Genomic DNA, 12,886 nt, shown 5'->3' with positions numbered 1-12,886 from the left:
AGACCAAACACTGAATATGATTTTGGATGACCGTTTTTTTTCTCAGAACCGTCAAGCTTATAAGATTGGACGACTCTTCCCCTCATTCTGCTTGACAGTATTTTTGTATTGAACAAGGTACATTTTTTGAGGTTCAAGAAGGAGAATAAGGCTGACAACGGGATTAGTCTCACCTTTAAATGAAAAAATTGTATTACTGTATCACACAGTTGATAAGAGATAGGCAAACAATCTATTCTGACACATACCAGCTTAGGGTACTTTAAGAAGAGATCAAGCTTGTAGAACTAATAATACACACAGCTGAAACATTTTTACGATCTATTGATCCTTATTGATATTTACTACAACTATTGGAAATGAATTTAACTACAATTGATATGTACGTAAAATTAGAAATTATGTGGTATACTCTGGATATTAAGTAACAATCCGTTTATACATTGGAGGACTTTTGATATTACCGTTGGTAAAATTGTCCAAACAACAAAACCACTCAAGTGAGATATTAAAATATTAATGGAGTGAACTTTCTGAATCCAAATACATTATTTATTTCAAAGTTAATCATACTATCACCACCAGTCAAGAAAGAATAAATAAGTTCAGAATATTGCAGAAAACTAAAATTTCCAGAAGCGCTATATGCATTTGCCTAATGATTTCATAACTGTTTTGGCTTCTCCGTATTGGAGGACCCCAGTAGAAACCTATAAATTCTAGCATGTTCCAGCGAGATGTGATGGAGTACGGATATTAAGAATGATCCCAACTCTTTTGGTCTCAGTGTTGCTCATGAAGAATTCGATGATAGAAGTGTTTGATGAGCAACAATTAGAGACCATAGTGCAAATAAGAAAATAAGAGCAGATGTAGTAATTTTCCAACATCAGACAGACGTGGTTTCCACGATCTCTGCTGGAAGCCTTGAACATCTACAGCCACACAGCTCTGACGAAAGAATTTATCAGAATGACTATATGTAATCTCAGGGTTGCTCGAACGAATCTTTACCTCACCCTAGTTATGAAACTAACCTAATTTGTTATGTGTTACACTTTGTATTTTGTGTGTTGCAAGATGGAAAAGTTCCCTTAGATCCAGAGAACATTTTTTAATTGTGGTACGCTACGAAATTACTCCAAATATTTCATACCATCTGCCTCCACCCAATCAAAGAAAGGGTAAAAATAAGAAATTTGGTTATCAACATAAACGACGTAAGGCAAAGATATTTTCAATAAACATTATTTAAATTTAACTATCCACCTTTTTCTAAACTTTTCGTGTTTCCTTTTATTGAGTAGACGATATATAACCACAAAAAACCAAAATTAGCATTTTTATGCACATAGGGTATTGGTGGGCTTCATACTCTTAATACAAAAAAGTTATAGTCTCATACCGACCAATAAGCTGCCTTCCTCTCACCATCCAAAAATAAAGTAAAATCACTAAAATTATCATTTATCACAAGTCACGTGGCATGTGTATGCGTGCAAGCTAGTTATTCTAATTATAGAATAAAGCAGTAAAATGTTTTAAACGTAAATGTTTATCCATATGCACCTAATTCTAATGATATAGTACTTTTCACGCTTTTACTTTCATGGGAGGCCTGTAAAAGCCTATAACATCCTTGTTGAATTCGTCTACGTAACTTTCTCTCAGAGAACTTTCACTCATTGCCTACGCTCGTAAGATGAGGCAAAAAGAGTAAATCTTCGGGCTTATAACCTAGTAGACAACGGAATAGAAGTTGTTATACGTTTAAAAATCGTGATAATGATTATTCATATCGTTATTACAAAGGGAATAAAAAATATTACTTCCATTTTCCCACATCGTCCCTCTCCCTTCCCTCAAGCAACAATTACATTATGATATAAAACTTGTCATTTATTATCCAGTGGACTTTTTGCCTAAGCAATTTACTGAAACGATAACTTTTACAAGTAATAATTTGAAATAAACCCATAATATTGGCATTTAAGTCCCTCTGTTGTAACAAAAACAATTAATACATATCCATCTAATTGCTGATTCTGCATTCGTAAGGTCTGTTTATATTGTTTTAAATCAATGATTTACTTTTTATTGCGTCTATTTAAACGTATACGGCACCCCCCCCCCTCTATAGCCCTTTAGCCCTTAGCCCTACAAATAAAATAAAGAATAAAACCCGAAATAAGCTATTGGTTGGCTAATAAGAATTAAATTGGAGCCTTAACATTCTTCTCAGTAAGATATATGTTATATGATTTTTACATAAACCCTATGGAATTGGTCTGTTTCAATGTTTCCCGAAGAAGAAGGTTAACCAAAAGGTGTTATTTGTTTTGCAAAAATTTGTTGGATATTATCATTTTTCGTGTTATTCGAATCAAAGGGTATCCCATAATCCAACCTTTCTGTATTTATCTGACACAACATCACTGCTAATGTAACAGTAAGTTCGTAATAACTTTTCTATACATTATATCATACATTTTTTCTATGTATAAATTAAGCACACATTTTTTTCTAATATTATACAGAGTGTCTCGTATTTATGCAGCTAAGCTTCGGAACGTTATTCCAAAGATCAAAACAAACAAACACTTTTATGAGAATATAAGGTCTATCTCGCTTTTTTTTCGTCCTATTTGTCTGCATGTGATTTTTACAAAAAACTTAATATCTAAAACGTTAATACATTTTTCATGAAACTTGGTATGAATATTTCTCTTGATACTTTACATATTTATTCAAAGTTTCATTTTTGTACAACATTCTTTTTAAAACGGCATTCATTTTAAAATTTTAAAGCTAAATATCGCAAAACCTTAAATGTTAGTATAAACATCGAGAGAGAAAAATGTTGAAGGATTTAGTCTTACAAATTATGGTATAAGGATTTTTAAGATTGTACAATTAATTGATAAAGTGTTATCAAATAAAAACTTGTTTGCTATAAATAAAAAAATAATTCATAGTCTACCAAGTTTCATATTTTATCGTAACTTCTGAGATGTTAAGCTTTTTGTATAAAGCACATATATACAGGTAGACTAAAAACAGAGCGAGATATACCATACGTTCACTTGGAATTTTTGTTTGTTTTGACCTTTGAAATAACCTTCTGAGGTTTGGCTGCCTACATAAGGACACCCAGTACAGAGATCCCTAACATCTTTTTAATGAATCTATTATGACATAGAATATAAGTATACCATAATATTATTCATGTATTAAACCTCAATAAGAATGAATAATTTAGATAGTAGTCATTAAAAAATATTAAGATTCTAGGAGCTTTGAAATCGATAGACGATTTTTCATAAGATAAAAATCGATCGTCAGCCATGCAAATTTTGATGGAGATAGAATAGAAGAGCTTTGAAAGGATTAAAAATATGAAACGATAATCGTTTATCATTAAATTTTTCCTCGAAGTATACCGTCAGACACATAAATAATGGTAATATCGTCGTCAGACAACTAGATAAAAAGAGTGCAAAGTCGCAACTTCGGTCTGCATATAGTTAACTGACGATAATTTAACTTATTTACCGTTTTTCGCGGTTAGTTTTAAATGTTTCAAGATCATAAAAAAATAAAAATAAAATAAATAAATAAAAATATTATATGAAACAGTATTATTTAATATTTTAACCCTTTCGATGACCTACCATTTCTACCTTCACTAATATTAAGATGGCTGACAATCAATTACTTTTCTTAATCTAAATTTCACTATCTATTTCAAAAAATTGTTTTTCGGCCCTTCTATTAACAATATACAGTAATTTTTGCACTATATTAACGATAATCATATCGTTTATATGTGGTATTTATTATATATTAGAAAGATTAAAAGTGATTGCATGATATACATTTATGTATTTTTTTAATCGACTGGACTGCTTTCTTCGATAGTGTTCACTAAAATACGCAGATAAACAAGTCTAAATCTCTTATGTGTGACACTGTTACTCTATTCTTGATTTATTATAGTATCTTTGCAGTCTCATTAAAGTATCAACCCACCAACCATCGACTCCATAATAAAAAAAGTGTTTTTTTTGTATTTAGAGAAAATCGCAATTATTATATACAATATTTCAAAAATGAGTATCTTCTTTTTGAAAGAACACTAGTCTCGCGTAGAAATTTTTGTTGAGATAATCCCAATCCTCAGAATTAACTTTTTTTTAGCTCTTCATGGGGTTTAACAGATGTTCTTCCAAACCCTATCCAGAAAACTTTTTTCATTTGTCACTTTTTGGGAATTTCGGAGTTTTCTCTTACATTTTACCGGTTTAGAGACTTTTCCTAGCTGTTCAATGAGTTCCTTCTTGAACCCTTGATTATGAATCTTAAGAAGGATTTTAAGAAGAACCTGTCGGGTCCCTAATAATTATTTGAGACCCACAAAATATTTAAAATCGTCATTTAACATCGAACACATCGTCATTTAAATTCCAGATAAATATATTTTTAGTTTTATAGGTAGCTAAATACAAAATAAGATACATTTAGAATAGTATCATTGAATCGGTATCAGAACGTAAATATCGATTATAAATATATTTTTCTGCAGATGAATCTAGTTTAAAACCAATTTAAAATATGAAGAATTATTACATTTAATTTAATGAAGAAAATTCATACATATTTTTAAAATAATGCTTATTTCAAAGTACATTCATAACTGTATTTGAAATTTGTTAGTAAGACCATTTTACATAATTTTTTATAAATTCTAGTTTTTTTTTCAAACCACTCATGTTTTGGGCCTTTACGGTTAATTATATTTGAAGGAGTTCTGGTTTTAAAAACGGCGTTTAAAATATACAACCACGTAAATTAAATATTTGTCCTTACATAACAAAAACCAAACAAATTAAAATATTTATCAAATATTGTGAAAACGGTGTGAAAGTTTTAAGTTATCAGTGTTAAGATATCCATTGAAGATAGGTACTTTCTACTTTTCAATAAAAAACTTACATAAGAACGATAAAAAAAAACTTTCATTCGACATGGGAAATATTCTAAATTTTCTTGTATAGCTAACGGATATTAATTGTTAAGTTAATGAAGCAAAATAATCATACTTTCGTTGGATGGAGAGAGATACAGCAACATAGGATACAATTTCCATTTATTCTAACATATTCCATTGTTTCCCTTGTAGACCTACAGGAACACCTGTGGCAGTGTTACGATATTGTATAATAGTTGGTGACCCATGCATGAGCCTGAGCGTGGTCCGCCGAGCCCCTACACCGAGGAGCCCGTGTCTGAAGCCCACTATTTTGTCGCGAGCCCCGGGTCACCGGGGCCGCCCCCGACACTCCCACTTCCTGGGCCCCATTGTCTCCCCACATGAATATTAACTACCACACGACCGGCAAAATCTTTCTCTCCATTCATTCCTCGCCCCCGTCACACAATTCAACCTGAATTATTAGACTTAATACCGAGTATAACATTATCTGCCTGGAATCTCAGGGATACGTTCATGCTCGAACATTCCAAAATCGTCTTTCCTCCTTTCCATTCAACTGCAAACTAACTTTATACATTTTCTTTGACGCTCAGACTAATTTTATTAGGAATATGACGTAATTGTTGCAGATTGTTGAATGAGAGTGTGATTTAATTAAATTACTAGTAAATAATACCTGTATTATGTTGGAGTGATATTCAACAAAGTATTCAGCCGCAATAATAATATAATAGGTTTCATTGTATTAACTACACATGAGATAAATCATTAATACGGACGAGTTGTGTTGTGGTCCGCACATTATTCAGTTAGTTCTGAGGTCCGCCGCTAGGGCTCCATCGCCTAACTTTGATTGTTACCATTACAGTTTATCTAAACCTCTCACACCTTAGAGGGTGGTCCGAGCACTCATTTCTTTGCCTCAATTTATAGCATTTTATGAGTTATGTTTTGTGTAATACAATCAAAGCAAGTACGTTTGGGATTTAATATTCGTTTAAATTAGGCTATTGCTATGTGTGTAAACTTAATGAATGTAAATAAAAGTCGTTTGACTGGTATTTGGTCTTTTGATCATATGATGGTTTGGTTATTTAAACACATACTTGACACAAACGGCCAAATACAAAATAGTTGAATCGTAAAAAGTAAGAGGAGGTGTAGTGGTAGCGCGCTTATCCAGCAAGTCAGAGATCCGGGTTCAAGTCATGACGGAGCAAGTAATTTTTTAAATATTTATTGAAATTAATAAAATTAAAGATACTAGTAATCAACCACATTTAGAGTGAAACAACTTAGGTACCGTTCGTTAAGGAACTGACATGGTCTGTTCGTTATATGTCCGTCTCTGCTATAACAAAATGTTATTGATACAAATATTTTAGAGACCTTGATTTTGAGGTGAAGATATTAAAGAACAGCAAAATTCCTCTTACAGTATGTCTGATACAGTCAGTCCTGTAAAGACTTTGTACATTCTGTCAGATACTTCAGTAGCTCGTTGTGTCGATTTATTGGTTAATTGTATTTTCGATGATTACTTTTAAAATACAGGGTATTCAATAAGGTATAGAGAATACTAATAAAAAGAAGAAATTTTAATGTTTTTCGTCAATATTCAATGTTTCCAAACATTTGCTGCACGACCAGTATTTAAGCGAATAAATATGCTACTCACGCAAAAAAATCATGTCATGTATTTTAGAGTAGGCCTACTGCAACAGTGACAAGGTTATGTAAGTGGTGGGACGTAAACCACCTCCTTCATACAGCACAACAAGAAAATGCACTAGGTGGGAAATCAGTATATCTCTGTGTAGAGCTGAGTCTAGATTTTACATTTCGCCTGGCAAGGGATTGACTTAAAACCACTTTGAAATCAGGGTGCCAATGAGGCAGAACTCCAATCCGTTGGAAAATGAAGTATTCTGAATCTTCGGAGAGTCAAGGAAACTCCTATACAATTTTTAGGTAATTTATTCCAGTTATACACATATTTCCGGACACAAAACTACCTGTTTGGGTCTCGACGTTCATCAAAAAGTGGTAGACTTAGGAAAAAAGAAGTTAACATCCATCGTGCTCTCAGCATAATTGCCCAGCATGTGTTTTTCAATTAGAAAGGCATCAATTTTTCAAATTTCTCAATCTACCTGCTAATAATTTTCCAACTTGTTGCCCACTCCACCGAAATAATCAACTTATTTCTTGCAAATTCAAATAGAAAACTTCTGCTTCATACCGGATTTTTGCCCAAAACCAAGGGTGTTTGAGTACCTCAATCGTTTATGGAACATTACCACTCGGACGGTAATCAACCAATTTTGAGAACTAGAGGGAGCATCACAATTCACATCCAATTCATATTCCGTGACACAATTTACAAATTAATTACATTGAATTCATCACTAATCAAATTTTTTGAAAAATAAATTAAAACCATTGAAATGTTTTGAGTCTCTTGTTTGTTTCTCTTGGACATAATTTACTAATATTTGCTAAATTGAAGTACATCAGTGTATACGTTCGCTTGCAACTGTATGTGTGAACTGTAGTAACAAATGTTGTAAGCGTTCTCCTTGCATAAATACAACCGCTACAGGGTGGACTGTCGGATTATTGTATGAAAACTTATTGCCTGACACATATTGGGAAGCTGAATACTCATTTATTCAGTATAAAATATAAAATAACTAGTACAACATATAGTAAGATACACCAGTTGTATTCACATAGTAATGGTTAATTTTTAAATACATTTAATGTCGTCATTTTTGTGACATAGCTTATACAATATCTTCAATAATGAATAAGTTTTTATAAAATAAAAAAAAATACTTTGATAGGTGTATGTAATTAGAATTTTTACAATTTTTAAGAAGTTCGTAACCTTTGTGCCCCTTACTTTGTGTGTTGTGTAAGCTTTTTCTCGATAACTTGTGTCGTGTTTTCGTGGGCATCTGTCTCTTAAAACTGCCATCCTCCCCTTTAATAAGTTCCAATTACCTTTTGAAGATACTCTGAACTGTGTTTTGACTGTGTTGTTCCAGACTACCAGCTGCTGCTCTGTGGTCCAAATCTAGGCCTGTGCCGTTTAAGAGTGAAGTCTTCGCTACCGTTAAGTTCAACAACTCACTTCACTCCTTCATTTCCAATTTAAAAATATATTTTACCTCTTTGTAACCCACCCCAATCCAGTCCTATTTGTTTAATTTTAATGAGTTATTGTTTTTATATTTCATGCACTTTCTACAATTCTATTCACGTATATAATAACTATTTACTTTTATATATAATATTTATTTATTTATTTTCATACGTATAAATTATACTATGCAATTTTTTACCAAATTTTCCTGTCATGTTCATTTAATTTATAAAATCTATACTCTCTATTACTCTGGTCTGTATCATAATATCGAATGATCAACAATATGCCTGTACTGTATGCATGAATTTTCTCTACTTGTAGGGCATCCCTTAGATATGGGTTAACATTGTTTTCGTCTGATATACGATCTATATATACAGGTATAGGCTGTTTTCTCATTCTACTCATTCACTCAGATTCTAGAGGTTTCTTATAGGGATACATATGCATTTTTGGATGCTCATGTTTAAGTTATGATTTTTGTAATAAATTGTAATATAACTAATAGAAATATGATCTCTTACGTCTCTGGCCATTAAATACCTAAAATCTCAACATAAAAAATAGCTTGACTACATAAAAGAAAATAAATATGACCTTTGTCTTAAAATACATTTATACTTGTTTACTCATGTTTCAAACAACCTTTCTGAATATGTCTCTACTGGTTTTGAATCTCATTCTTCTTACGAGTTGTATTATGCAGTAGAGCATTAACACCGAGTGAAACCCTTACACTTACTTAAAACCCCCAAGAATGCCTCCCTTCGGGATCGCTTTTCGTATTAATTCAAAAGATACTGAATTCAGAGACCATGTTTTTATATATTGTGTGCAGCAATGATTATATTATCAACCTCGAGTTCACATTTTTTCTTTTTCTTGTCTCATTTTTTGCTAAAGAAAGTTATGATGGTTTCTTACTCCGAATATCCATAAGGTTATTCTGAGTTTACAAACTTTATCATTAAACAATACGTCTTCCCTTTGCTTAAACAAAATTGTGTTTTTTACATCTATAGTGACTAAATATAAAGATAATGAATTTATAACAAACAGAACATACGTGATGTTGAAGAGAAGTGATGTTACAGATTTTAATTTATTTTATATCTTATATGTGATTAGTTTAACTATTTAATTTTGTGCATTAATGCTGTATTGTTTAGTTTGCTGTGTAAAGAAACTACTTTTCATAGAACATAAACACTGGAAGAAAATCAGTACTGAAATCGCCATAATATATGCTCACTTATACTATTTTTTGTGTTATCCTGTGGGGTGAGGTCCCATTATTTCCATCTAAATAAATAAAAAATTATCGTTAGGATTGAGAGCACTTGAAAAGGAAACTGGTAATTAACAGAAATCTACTTTTGTCAAACACTTTTTCATTGAGACAATGTATTGTGCATCAAGTACAATCCTTTAAGCATTTCCTTAGAAAATACTTAATATTTGTGTCTGTAAGTCACTATAAAAAGGTATTTTCTCCAACTATAAAAAACAATAATTGAAGTCACACGCTCATCATTTTTCAAACCGAAGTTCCTTCAGAGCAATGTTCATTTTCAACCTTTCTTCCAAAATGTTTTATATTACCAAAAATGTCTATACTTAAAAAGAATGCTTCATATAGCTTTTTTCAACATTTATAACATATCATTTAAATTCCATAAACATTTAACATATTTGTTTATTTTCAGAGGCAGCTTGTAGAAAACGCCTCTGTGAAATGGAAACCTTACCAACGTAAGGTTATTTTTTACATTTAACTTCAACTAACAAGAATAAAAGTTACATTCCAGCCTCACTTCAGAATAGATGGCCGATCTTGCTTAGTCCAGACTTTCTCATCATCTGCTCTGATCTGCTTGTTCTGGAAAATTCCAGGATTCCCAGTGGAACAAGCTCTAGGAATTACATGAATTGGAGTAATGAAGTTACCTACTCCAAGAATGCTCCTATGAAAAGATTGCAAGATCTTGAGAATTTAGTAGCTGATCTAGCCTTGCCTTTTACCGTCAATGAGCTGCTGAATTTTTTGATGTCTGACCTCCAAGCGAAGTAGTCTCGTCTCCCTTCAAAACTTCGCGTCGGCACGCATACCACCATACCATCCACTCAAAATCTGTTTCTCCTCTTTCCACAACTATTGCTTCTGTTAATATTTTACATGCTATTACACTTATTATACTCTACACTTACACATATGATAATTATATTATTATAATTTAACACATATTTGTTATTCTTATTCATGTTGCTATTGTATTGTTACTATTTATATAACTGATTATCTTATTATTTCGTATTTAGTTATTTCGCATGTTTTAATTTAGTTTTACTCTGCACTGTGAACACATTCTTTTGTTATGTACTATCAAGTAGTCTTTGGCTTGTTTACTTGCAATAAATTACAGTGTATTTGTTGGTACAGTTCCTGTATTTAAGTACATTTGTTACTACATACATTATAATACATTGTAAGGTATACGTTATACGTACTATCTTCTTGTGTTTTCATAATTTAATTATTGTATGTATTCCAATAGCCTGTAATACACGTTTTTTTGCGTTTATTCGATTAAATTTACAGAATACTTTTCGTTTAAAATATTTTTCTGCTAGTTGCATTTGCCAAAATGGTACTACTGTAGGTAAATAAATGACTAGTAAGTAATTTGACTGCACGTTGTTTTCCAATGTTTGTTTATTTATTTTTTCCAATGCACTACGCATGTTTGCACTAAAGACATACACTACACATTGGAAAGTGTTGAAAGTTCTATTAAGCTTCTGCAAGGTGTAATTAGAACAAGATCACAGAATTATCATCGCTCTCAAAGATGCCAGGTATATTTACATTCAAACCCCTCTCCGTACATTTCAAACGTTTTTTTATCCTATCAAGACTCGCAGAAATAACATATTAAAAACATCCTTCCAAAATTAAGAACTGATTCACCATTTCAGTTAGTACTCAATACTATCACAGAAATGTGGGGGTTTTTGTTACTTACTCAGGAATGATCAAGGCTCCAATTTGGGACCTGTGTTTTTATCAATGACAAATCTCCTATACTGGACATTACTTTGACACTCAGATTTACGCTAATGATATTATTATTAATATACGTTACCTAATCGCAGTAATTTAGATGTGCACTCAGATTGGTTCTGGTCTAATGTCAATTGAATCTCGTAATACCTACCTAATTTTTTATCAAATTTGAGGAAAATATTTGAGAAAAACTGAATCAGATAGTATAATTTCTCTGAACTTATAATCACTGTTGTTTCCAACGCTATAAGGGACAGTTCTTGTTATGTGAATCACCTGACTTTCAATGACAAATTTACGTGACAATTAACATTGTCTGGTGCTTTACAGAGCTAAAAACATCTCATATACGTCTATATTTGATTTAAAGTCTAATTGTGGATTATATAAATTGTTGTTAATTGATACAGTATTGTGTTCCTAACAGTGAATGAGTGATACGTAATTGAGTAATATATTTGGATCTTTTGTTGTATAACTGTAACTCTGAAACAAAGTATAAGAATCTCACTCACATAATGTTTAGAACAAGCGGTCCCTAAGCGGGTTAAATTATGGAAATCGTGTTTCTGTTACTAATGTACTTTAAAAGTTTTACACATTCTGTTGGCTGAAAATTATACACGATGAGGCTTTGATTCTTTTATAAATCAAAATACAAAGCCTCCAAATTTTGGATTTCTACTCTGTGGTTATTTATAATTGTATTTTAATGAATTGCACGAAATATTTTTATAGGAAAAGATCCAAAAATATCTGAAGATTTTATTGACCTCCCCGGATAATCAAAATTTACATTCTGGCACCTAGATTGCAATAAACATTATTTAAATAGGCTTTCACATACCTTTAGTCAGCAATCCAAAAACAATATTGTTACACTTTTCGATGTTAAAACGTCGTTGCCAAAGCAGTATTACAATCGTTAAAATGTTTCGGCACTGGGCGTCATCATAAATTTAAACCACAGACATGGACACATACACAAACACGAACACTGACACAGAACTAAAATATTTTGAAAACATTACAAACACCTGGTAAGCCTACCTGTGCGGCTCGGCTGTGGACAGGCACGAGACTGCAGCAGCAGGATTAGGTAACCGTCACGGCTGCTCTTATCACTGCCGTTATCAGATGGACAAGGATCAATTGATCGAGAGCGACCTTTCTTCTCATGTATTAAAACGTTATATATGGATTGTGACTTGAAGTTTAAGTTCTCCTTCAGCACGTAGTTTCTCTTCCCTCAGATTTGAAGAACCGATATATCTCAAATTCTTCAAAGTATCTACCTTTGGAACACACATGGAACACCTCGATTCATTAATATTGTCCATTGCGTGATCACTGTCTATCAGGTGTTCTGCGAATGTGTACCTTTGTTTGGCTTTCGTTCGATTAGGCAAATATGTTCGCTGTAAGGTGTTTTGAAACTACGCCCTCTTTGACCGATGCAAGTTTTAGGATAATCGGGACATTTTAATCTGTTACACTTCCCGGATAATTGAACCTGTGACATCTAGGTTAGGCAGCCTTATGTAGCATTACTTTTTTACCCATTTATAATCTATGCTTGCATTCCAACGAGGGCTAATGGATAAAGACTCTCTAACTGAGAGACCAAGGGTTCAAATCTTAAGGAGGTCCAGTCTTGAATAGACATGATATACAGTGT

This window comes from Homalodisca vitripennis, chromosome 5 (genome assembly GCF_021130785.1).
Source record: "Homalodisca vitripennis isolate AUS2020 chromosome 5, UT_GWSS_2.1, whole genome shotgun sequence".
Taxonomy (NCBI): Eukaryota; Metazoa; Arthropoda; class Insecta; order Hemiptera; family Cicadellidae; genus Homalodisca; species Homalodisca vitripennis.
The sequence above is the reverse complement of the archived record's forward strand: the minus strand, read 5'-3'. Positions refer to the sequence as shown.